The following is an 11,554-nucleotide window of genomic DNA, read 5'->3' as shown; positions in this document are numbered from 1 at the left end:
ACTCGCCAGGACAATGGAGGGACGCCAGGGACGGTGGGGCTGTGACCACAGCCGTCAGGAAGGCTCCCTGGTGAAGGGTGCATTTTAAACAGGTTCTCAGGGTGGACATCCATGTGCACAAAGACGGGAAAGGCTTCCCAGCTGGAGGAGTGGTGGGCATGGCAGCCCTGTGGCAGGAAGCCACTCCAGAGCCAGGCTCCAGAAAGGTGGCATTTAAAAAGCTGGACTGGGTGACACAGATCTGTAATCCTAGGTCCTCAAGCTGCAGAGCGAGGCTTGCCCTTCTGAGGCGTTCCTGGACAATAGAGTGATACTCTGTCTGCAAATTAAAACCAGAAAGGGGTCTTGGGGTATGGCTTGGGGGCAGAGCATTTGTTTAGTGCTTGCAAGGCCCTGGGTTCCTAGCACCTCAAAATAAAGAAAATAAAGACTTTTTTCTTACAAACAACACATTTTTTGAGCCCAGATTCAAGCCTGTTCCTTTAGGTCCTGTGATCTAAGCAGCTGGTACTTTTATTCTGGTGAGGAACCCTGGGGCGGGAGGAACTTGCTGTGGATAGAGCAGAGTACTGACCTAGTTCGGTGCCACTGTGGGTCACACGGATGCTGTGTGTCACTCCACTTCCACATTTCCAGCCGCTAACAGGGCCCTCCCACAGGCCGTGATCGTAAACAGCGTTCTGTCCGTTTGTGCCCGAGAGAGCATGCTGGCAACCCCGATCCTGACTGCCTGCTGGGCCCTGGCTTTGAAGCTGGGCTGCACACAGCAATTACCCTGGCAGCTGGCCTGCTGTGCCAGTTGAGTATGAGGGTCAGGGAGACTTTACGGGGGAGAGTGGGGGTGGTCTGCTTCCAGGGAATTCCAGGGCATGCTTTTACAATCTTGACCCACGTTTGGTGCCCAGGCTGGAGGGAGGATTGGAGCCTTCTGGAGAGGGTCATCAGGCTGGCTGGGATGGCTCCAAGTGGCAGGCAGCTGGGGTGGAACCCCTTGGGGAGTTCCTCCTTTGGGTGGCTCCAGCTAGTGCTCTTGGGGACACCAACCCTTCATTGTTCTTTACCAAGACCTGGACACGATCCATGGGAGGGTAAACCCAAGGAGGCCAGTGGGTGGTCCATGTCTAATCCCTCCATGACACAGGGACACTGCATAGGGAGGCGGTAACCAGCTGTCACTGTCTCTGCATAATCATCAGCTCCTGCCTCAGGACCTTAGGGGCCTAGAGTCACACCCTGATGGAATCAGACAGATATGGCTGACCTTGTGCCGTTTGCCCACACGTTTCCATGGGTCCCCAGTGCTCTGTCTTTAACATGTCAAAAGAGAATCAGCGACTGTGCCCTGGATGCAAGAGCAGGAGACGACTTTTCTTCCTCCCTGCTCCATCTTCACAGAGGTAGGAGGGGCTATGGTTCATGCAGGCGTGAGTTTGTATGTTCAGGACTCGAGCGGACCCTCAGCTGGGCCACCTGACTGCATCAGGACCCTCCCAGCCTGGGTGTAGTTCTGCCCTCTGGTCCTGGCCAGGAATCACAGGCCCTGGGGATGTGACAGCCACCTCCTGGTCTCTGGCCCTCTTTGGAGGTTTATGGCTTCATGTCACCAGGCCAGGGCTCCAAGTCTAGCTCCTGAGGGGCAGAGGACCACCCATTTGAGTGGGCACAGCCAGCTGTCATGGTAACAGGCCTGCCTGGGCATGCCAACTCAGTGGGAAGGAGCGAGCATGTGTGACTGTGTGTGTGTGGTATGTGTGTGACAGTGTGTGTCGCTGTGTGTCCTGTCTGCGTCTCGGATGACACAGTGCTGTCAGAGGTCAAAGGCGCCCCCTGCTGGTGGTTAAGTTTCTCTGCCCTGCAGGCCCCAGAAAGGGATGGTAACCAACAGGAGCTGCCGTGGGGCTGGCTGAGTGGTCCTGCATGGCGTGCATTCAGGCCTGGCAAGTATTCATGTGTTGTAAGCATCACCACGAGACATCCTTCCCCGCACTGTGTTGTTGGGACCCAGCATTTATGACCCCCACACCCCTGACGCTCTGGGCTTCCCGTGAGGGTGCACACAGGCCGTCGAGGAAATGTCCACACCACAATGCCCTTTCCCAGACACATCTGAGAGGTCCTTTCCGCGGTGACAAACAGCATCTGCCAGGGTCTGCGGCTAAGATGGGAAGGTGACATTTGGGGGCCACTGCCCTGAATTCCCTGGGTGAATCACTTTGGTTCCGAACCTCGGTTTTGCTCCTGCTGGAAACTCCAGGGCCCTGCAGGAGGGAGTTCACGATAAGGGCTTCCTCCCCGCTACCCCTCCTCCTCGCTAGGCCTGGCCACACAATACTGCATGCTCACAAGGATGTGCCTATTCCCGAGGTCCCGACAGTCTCCACCAACCTGTCACCTGGTCATAAGAGGGGGCAGTGCCCACAACCCCTAACAGTAACAGCCCAGGGCTCATTCCCGAGGCAGATGTCGCTCTCTGCTGCCCTCTGCTGGCTTTATGGGCTCTGCAGCACTCCGGCTGTCTTCCTTCTGCAGTGTGGGGGTCTAGGTTCTCCCCACATTCGGGTGGCCTCCCACCCTGTACCTACAAACAGCTGTCGTTCCTGAGACCTTTCTCTGGGCAGGAAGGATGGAAAGCTGGGGTTTGAGGGATTCACTGATAGTCATGAACCTCCCAATACTGAGCTGTGACTGGCCATGTGACCTCAGACAAATGGCTTCACTTTTCTGAGTTTCAGGCTTTTGAAAATGGGGTCTGAGCCTGGCTTGCTGGGCAGGGTTGTGTGACAGAGCCATGGTCTCCTTGCTGTCTACTTGCCTGGGTTTGCTTGTTAAATTTTAGCTGCACCCTATTAGGGCATTTCAGGAGACCTGGCCATGAGGCATGCCTGACCCCTTTTTACAAGTGAGGAAACTGAGTCTCAGAGGCATGGAGCCTCCCGCCACAGCTCAAACAGAACCAGGCTGAAAGCTCAGGGCCCTGCAAACCTGCAACCCTTCCCATTGCTTTCTGGTCTCTGGTCTCGGGCCTAGCATTTGTCCAGATTGGCCAATACATATGTTCCTGATAATTCTTTTTAACGGGGGAAGTGTTTGAAATAAAGGACATAATGAAAGCTCTTTGTTCAGTAGCCATCCTGTGTCTGGGACAAGAGGTCCTTGGAGGCATGGGGGGACTTCTCAGCTTCAGTGTGTCGCTGTGGGTGTCTTGGCCTTCCTTCACGTCCATCCCCCTGCTTGGCCTTGCTTGCAGCTCACAGCAAGGGTCCCAGGGAGCGAGACACACCCGGATCCCAAGCTCCCAGGAAAGATGCCCCGGGGCCTGCTTCCCAGGCTTTACCAGTTGCACAATCACCCGTGGGGTTAATATCTGCTCTTTCTAATTTTACAAATGCTCCTAAGTTCAGGGCCAGCTTGGGTAATTGGGATTTTGTAAGATGTGTTTTGATTCTCATTAGCAAGCCATAAATCCCTTTGACAGCCTGTCTTCTGGGGTGAGCTGAATATCCTAAATCCCACTACAAGACTCTGGAAGGGGTGTAGCACCGGGGAGTTACCACACCGAGTGGTTTAGGTACATAGGTCTTGATTTTACAGACAGGGAAAGGAACCCATGGGAGCTGAGGGGCTCCCCCAAACCCACAGCTAGGTCGAGGCAAAGCCCCCTCCCATCCTGGGCATCAACCTTTGATACACCACTTGCCAAGGCAGGCAGACTTCTTTTTAAAGGACCCGTGATGCTCAGGATCTCTGGCAGGCGCGAAAGGATTCAGCAGTGTGGCTGTTTACAAAAACAGGGATGGGAAGACTTGAACCTTGGGCTGAGGTTTGCAAGCCCCTGATCTTAGCATATCAGTCCCTCTTGCTGTTGGGGGCACAAGGGTCTGAGGGGACATTCCCTGAGATAGAAGGATCCCAGGTCTCTGGTAAACAGCTTGTCACTGCCTCCCTCTTCAGGACCTGTGAAAACAGGTTTCTATTCAAGGGATGGGACAGACTCCAGAAGGGAATCAGCAGCAACTGACATGGTGTCCGCTGGGGAGGCAGGAGAGCCCAGGGGCTGGTGGTATAGACACTTCCCACAGGAGTCTGTGACTTATGAGATAGCGTCTTCAGTTCCTTCCGACTGCGGTAATAATTACCTGACGGAAGCACTTAAGGGAGCTGGGGGGCTTCCGACTTGCAGTTTCAGGTATAGTCAGGTGTATTCATCCATGGTGGGGGAGGAACTGAGGGTCTGGTGCCATCACTTCCATAACCGCGAAAAGAGAGATGCATGGTTGGCAGTGCTCAGCTGCTCTCCCCACCTAAGGTGGCCCTTCCCACATCAATGAAGGTAGTCAAGACGCTCCCCCACAGGCATGGAGGACCTTCTCCGAGGTGGCTCTAGATTCAAGTTGACATTGACCACTAACCACCACACCATCCTAGATACCCATGGTGACCCATCATCCATCACTGATCTGGCTGGAGAGGAGCCGCTGGGGGAGGGGACCACACCCTAGCTGTGATGTCCCGGCTGCTGGGAGCCTAGGCTCCTCCACAAAGTGCCCCTCCCCTGTTCCCACAGCCTCTGGTGCTTTTTGCTTCTCTCTGTGGCTCTGAGGAGCTTCCCTCAGTCCCTGGAAGCCATTTACGTTCCTTTGTTGCTTCAATTAGGAACAATAATAAGTTAGAGAACAGAGAGCCACAGGCTTGTCCCCAGACTTGAGGTTGACCTTAAGATAGACTGAAGCCACCAGGGCTGGGGCTGGACTTCCTGTATATATGGTCAGGTGCAAACAGAACCCAGGGCTTGTAATGTGGGCACAGGTGTCCAGGGGTGTCCCCATCTGAGCCTGGGGCAGCTTCCAGCCTTGCTGGCCACTGTGAGTCTACAGCAGCCCCAGGAACTCATGGAGCTCCTTCCTCTGGGGTAGAAGAGGAGCAGCCGTGAAGTCCGCCCCATACTACCCATGGTGAAGGAGGCCTCCTGGGACAGTGGGCAGCTGGTCTCCCCCAGTTCCTGATCCTGGGGGGCCCAGACCAGCCTAACACTCGTGTTTCCAGCAGTGGAAAGCCAGCCCTCCCCACCCTAATTCCAGTGGCTCCTTCTCACTTAGGCTTTCTCCAGTTGAGCCTAGAAACGCTGGGATATGCCTCCCCGTGTCCTGACATGAGCGGAGCTGGGTCCACTCTCTGGCGCAGGAAGAGGGCTCTGCCTCAGGGCTCTTCCAGTCTGGTCACTTCCCCAATCCTGCAAAAGCCCTAGGCTGACAGCCAACTTGTGGGTTGCTCAGCCTCCGTGGCCACTCTGTGGAAGACTCAGGGACACCGGAGCTTGTCTGCGAGAGGAACACTCTGGGCGGGTTCCCTGGGCCAGGTGACTTACGACCTCAGACCTTTGGGACAGCAGATGTGCGCTCCTGCCATTCTAGACGTGAAAGGTAGTGTGGGACAGGCTTTGCTCTCCTAGGTCATGTAGCAGGAATCTTGAAGAGTCTTATTAATAAAACCAAACCCAAGGCCAGTTACTGGGGTGAATGCTGGAAGATCAGAGAAGCAGAACAAGCTACAGCTTCCTCACCTTGCCATATCCTCAGCTGATCATGTTTCCTCAGACTGGAAGCCTCTGAGTCCTCATCCAGAATGAATCTCAGCTGAACTGTGCTGCTCAAAGCCTAAAAGCTTAACCAGCTCTAGTTCCTGGTCCTCACGCCTTATATACCTTTCTGCTTTCTACCATTACTTCCTGGGATTAAAGGCGTGAGTCATCATGCCTGGCTGTTTCCAGTGTGGCTTTGAACTCACAGAGATTGGGATGGATCTCTACCTTCGGAATGTTAGGATTAAAGGTGTGAATGCCACCATTTTCTGACCTCTATATCTAGTGGCTGTTCTGTTCTCTGACCCCAGATAAGTTTATTAGGCTGCACAATATTTCTGGGAACACAATATCACCACAAGGTCACTAAAGGAAGAGCTTTCTGGGTTCTCTAGATCCTGGGGGCCAGGTAGGGGTGTGGCCACACCCCTTCACTCGGCCTTTCTTGTCACTCTGCCTTCTATGTCTAAGGACACATCTCTGGAGTCGGAGTCCCAGGTACTCGGGAGCTTCATGCTTCACTCCCTTGGATGTTTCTTGGTTTGTTTGTGTTTTGAGACAGAGTCTCACTGTGTAGCTGGGCCTGTCCTGGAGTTCACCATGTAGACCAGGCTGGCCTTGAGCCCACAGAGATCTGCCTGCCTCTGACTCCCAAATGCTGGGAACAAAAATATGTACCACCATACCTGGCTCTGGTGACCTTTGAAAGCCCATTTTCTGGGGGGTGGGGAGGACAGAGCTGGCCATCCTGGGTACACAGCCTTTAGTGCTCAGTTCCCACCCTGGTGCTGGCCACTCATTTGGAAGCCCATCAGCCACCAGTGAGATGCTCAGCAGGGGCCTGCCCTCATCTCCAGGCTTTACAGGCTGTCACTCCAAGTGTTGGCTGCTGCTTTTTTTGTTGCTATGACAACATACCTGTCAGAAACAAGAAGTGGGAAGGGTTCATCCTGGCTCATGGCTCAGGGGTTGGAGTCTGGCCTGCAGGGAATGTGTGGCATGGAGATTGGTCCCTGTGTCAGGGACCCTTGGTGGTGGTTTGTTCTTGGCACTAATAAAGCCTACCCACTCCCTCCAGTGAGCTACAGCCTTTCAGAGCCACTACCAACTGGGGTGCAAGTGTTCTGACACACGAGCCTGTGGGGGGACATGCCTGTTCAAACCAGAACACTTGGCCATTGCAGCACGATCCCTGAGCCCCTAGGGTCCGTCCTAATGAGAGCCAATCCTTCCCGAGTGCTGTTTCCAGCTGTGCGGCGTCGCTGGGGGGACTAAACCCCATGTGACATCGGCTGAGAATTGGTGTTGGCTGAATCTCAAGAGCAGCTACAGTTACTCCAGGTTCTCATTCAGTTGGGGACAGAGAGAGGCAGTCGTTCAAGGTAAAGAACCTGAATTCCTGGGAGGACACCGACCCTTTGAGGGTGAGGCAGAGCTGGAGTGTCGGGCATGGTGCTCTATATAGGAACTCGGCCAAATTCAGGTTGAGGGCCCACCCAGGAGGCTGCTCCAGGAGCTACAAAAGGCAGAGGTCCTGTCCTCACCCCAGACTGACTCCAGGCTCCCCCGCTCCATGGGCCACCTGAGCCAGCGGTGATCCTGGCTGTGTCTGTGACGTCTCCAAAGGAAATCAGCCTCATCTGCCCGCCAACCCACCCCACCCCCCTCCTCTCCCTCCTTCCTTTCTCTCCTTGGTTGACACGGGCTCTCACTCTCTAGTCCCAGCTGGTCTTAACCTCCCAGCAACGCTCCTGCCTCGGCCTCCTGAATGCTGGCACTTCAGCCCTGTGCCACACCATGTCTGTGAGATCAGCCTTTGTATCCAGGTACTTGGTGCAGCAGAAGGATCTCCCTGTGCACCGCCCAGGCCCCGGAGGGAAGAGGACAAACGGACATGCAGGAGGGATCAGTCCTTAGCTTGTCACCTGCCTGAGCTGTGGCCTCTTCCATCACCCAGGCCCTGGACTGGGGGTCCATCCTCAGCTCCATGGCTCTTGGCCTTTTGACTTGACTAGGGTTCCACCACCGGCCTGCTTTCTCTCTAGCTGTCGGGTGTCGGAGCAGCTGACCGTGAGATACATCAGTCTCTGTGTTTACATCCACCCTAATGTGTGTGTGTACATGTCCTGTCACCTCTCCCAAGAGCCCTGGCAAATATCCTGACTGTCCCAACTTTCCAAGGATGGAAACGGAGGCTCAGAGAAGTGAGGTCTTTTGTCTCAGGTCCCCGGGGGATCCTGGAGTTAAATTCCCCTTGGCCTTGCTTCAGAGCACTGAGCACCTCCCAAGCCCCCCACCCCACCCCCGCCCGTCACAATACACTCTGTTGCCCCTAATGGCACAATTACAATCAAGTGGGACACTGCCACTGAGCCGCTGGCCAGGAGGCCTGGTTGTGATTTAGGCCAATCAGCTTGGCCTCATCGCTAATCAGAGTGATGGTAAACAGGAAGCAAAGAGGATGCATCCATAGCAGGGACCCCGGGACCCCCGTGGCACTTTGTAGGGTTTCTGCCAGGGTGAAAACCACCAGCATGTCTTGTATTAGTTGGTCCCTCCACCGCACGGCATGGCCCTGGGGACACTGAGGTGTGGGATGGAGTCCCACAGCAAGACCCACGAGCTCAGAACCACCCCCTCCGCCCCACCCGCCATGCCCGGTCTGCACACAAACCCAGAAGAGACAAGCAGAGCTCTCTGTCCTTGGGCTGTGTGCTGTGCTGTGTGCTGCAAACAGGACAGGGAGGGGAAAGGGCCACCAGAGTCCTTGCTAGCCCTAGGGGCCTGTGGGGGGTATCACCATTAAGGGCCGAAAAGCCGTAGGAAATCAGGCCTGTAATGCCACCGCCCACGACCACTTCGTGAACAAGTTCAGGTTAACGTGGTCACAAAGACGAAGCCACATCACTCTCCTGGCTCTGAAAGGGACACAGACTGTTGCTGTGACTTCATATTGGTGGCCGCTTTTTGGAGTTACTGGCCAACTTCAGTCCTCCTGTGACAGGAGAGAGGTGATGTGGCCATGGCGTGGCATCAGTCTAGACCCTGGCCTGTCTGCCTCTCTTCTTTACATGCTTTCCTTTCTACTCCCTTTCTGCCTTCTCCCTCTCTCTTCTCTCCCAACTGAAGCCTGCCTCCACAGCTTTTGTCTGTTATGGACATGCAGCCTCCGGGACACAGAGAGTTAGCTGTGGGGGAGCCTCATCGTGGCCTGTCTCTACAGTGGCAGGGTCCCAGCTCCAGTCTAGAGAGCATCTCAGTTTCAGCTAACCACCCTCAAGCCTGGCTCCCCAGTGACAGGGGAGATTTTCTAATGATAACTTTAAAGAAATGCCCCCTCATCGTGGGTAATGGACCCAGGTGGCTGTGTGATGACCCACAGCATCACCCTACACCAGTGATGACAGGTGCTAGCCAGTGAGAGTGGGCACCGCCGCTGTCAACCCCAGACCGGACACACTGCTGCTCCTGGCCAGGCAGGGAGGGGCTGTGCTTGTGTGACCCTCCTCCTGTGTGCTCCAGGACCCCAGAAGCCGAGAAGAGTGGCCCAGAAAGGTACCACACCCTCAGCGGAGGAGCTGAGCCTGGGGAGCCATGCTTTATTTAAAATGCTAATGAGCCATCCCAAAACAACCTTTGCCCCAGGGGACCATCAAGCAGAGCCACAAACGCACCTGCCCTCTGCTGGGGTCAGAGCGACTGTCACGGCAAAGTCCCCGGTGTGTTGGAGGCATAGCCTCCAGTTGGAGGTGCTGTTGAGGGACATGATCTCCGGGACTCTGAAGTCATTGGGCCATCGCTGAGGCATGCCTCTCTAAAGGGTCTAATTTGTCCCTGATGGCTCCTTGTCTTCCTCGGCTTCCTCACTACTATGAGTGAGCAGCCTTCCTCCCTCTAGGTTTCTGCCTAAAAAAAAGTAATGGAGCCAGGCAAGTCCCAAGTGCCCTGAAACCAGCAGCGAAAGGGAAACCCCTCAGAACGTGGTGAATACCATCTTCCCGACTCCTGCTGCACACGGGCTGGCCAAGGTCTCTGTGTGGCAGGATTTCACAGAAGAGCCACCTCCACGGTTAAGAAGCCTGTCTCACCAAGAAGAAGCCCAGAGGGAAGTGATGCCTCCAGGACCGGCTAACTTGGAGATTCAGGAGCCATGCAAAAGACGCATCGTTCTGCTCTGCTAGCCTCCTATTTCCTTCACCTCAGGCTTCCCTTCTGGTTGCAAGGTGCAACCAGAGCAGCTTCCGGAGCTCCATACATAATGTGTTCATCTCTGTGCAGGCAGGAGGAAAGCATGTTTCCTTTACCTGATGAAACACTTTCCCTCAGGGTCCACAAGATCCACATTTCCTCAACTCTCTTTGGCTAGAACCATCTCACATGGTCTTTTCTAAGCCAGTCCCTGGCCAGCAATAGAATTTTCATGACTGATCGGGACCAGTAAGGTTTCATCCTTGGGAGCAAGCCATCCTTGGGGCCCAAGAGTTCCAGATAACTGCATACAAACACGATGAAGGAGTGAGGTAGTTGCTAGGAGTCTGAGGTCAGCGAAAACCATGACTACCTAGATATAAGCAAAATATTTTAAATGCCCAGCTAAATTTGTATTCTGACAACCAACTTTTAACATAAGTATGCCTTGTGTGGTAAGGCAGAATGTAGAACCCTTGCTTGCAGGAATTCCAGGGCAGTGGATACATCAGACTTTCTCTGGTTGTCTAATAGCCACTCCGTTATGTCTGACAGAGGCATCCATCACTGCCAGAGACGGCCCCCGGCCAGCCAACAGGCTAGGTTACAGAAAAGAGGCAGAACCTGAGAAGGGTACATAACCTGGGTGAAGTTTAGCCAAGGGACGCTGGAGCAGGACACAGAGAGGAAGCCGGACCACGTGGCTGGACCACGTGGCTTGGCAGTGACCTCACTGTGTACTGTCTTGGATCCAAGATCTGAGCTTTGTTCAGGGTCCCTGCTCTCAGACCAAGAATTGGCTGCAGGAGTTGCAATACTTGCTGCAAAGGGAAAGGCAAAGCTCTCTGTACTAAGTCAGGGCTGGTGTTCACCAAGCCCTGGGTCCTCCGGGCATGGGATCCTGTGGGGACAGGTCCTCTGAACCTGAGATCCTCTGAATATGGGGTCTCCTGGGTTCTCTTAGCATGGGGTCCTCCAGCCATGGGGTCCTTTGAGCATGAGTTTTCTTTAAGTTCTAGCATAGGGTTCTCTATGGATGAAATCCTCTGAAAACTCAGGGACCTCCCAGCATGGGGTCCTGGGCATTAGCTAGAGAAGATGAGCCTGGTTGTACTGTCTCATTACCATGAAGACTGTAACTCGGAATTCTCTGTTGACTCTGGTCCCGGACTCCTTCACTGGCCTAAAGTGAGATAAGAACCGGCAGGGAGGGAGACACTAAGACATTGTCTCCGTGGGCTGATCTATTCTGCAGTTGCGGTCCTGCATTTTAGTTGGAAACGCCTTCTCTTTGTGGAAATGATGGGATGGTGGCTGGGATCACACATCCCATGGGAAACATCTGAGGACCTGGCTGTGTAGCCTCCCACTTGGCCACCGCCCCTGAAGATGCAGCCTTGAGGCTCTTGCGAGTCCCTTTCAGAAGAGAGTGGTCATGGCCAGCAGAGGGGGCCGATGGAGCGCGCATCCCCAGCAGAGACTCCCAGCTGCCTGGGGTTTTCACTAGGGAAGATTCCGGAATTCTGTAACTTCTACCTGGCCAGGCTTCAACCGTTTTGCATTTTGTATGAGAATCGCTTCCCCTGTAAAAAGGTCCGTCTTTAAACCCCTGATTGGGCTAAAGTGTGAATAGCCTCGGGCTACAGTGCCTGCTGGGTATCCAAGTTCTTAAAACCGTTGTTCTAATTCTATCAAGTAGAAGTGTGTGTGTGTGTGTGTGTGTGTGTGTGTGTGTGTGTGTGTGTGTGTGTGTGTGTGTGTGACTGTGTGTGTGTTGTCTCAGTTAGG

This window comes from Peromyscus maniculatus, chromosome 4, assembly GCF_049852395.1.
Source record: "Peromyscus maniculatus bairdii isolate BWxNUB_F1_BW_parent chromosome 4, HU_Pman_BW_mat_3.1, whole genome shotgun sequence".
Classification (NCBI taxonomy): domain Eukaryota; kingdom Metazoa; phylum Chordata; class Mammalia; order Rodentia; family Cricetidae; genus Peromyscus; species Peromyscus maniculatus.
The sequence above is the reverse complement of the archived record's forward strand: the minus strand, read 5'-3'. Positions refer to the sequence as shown.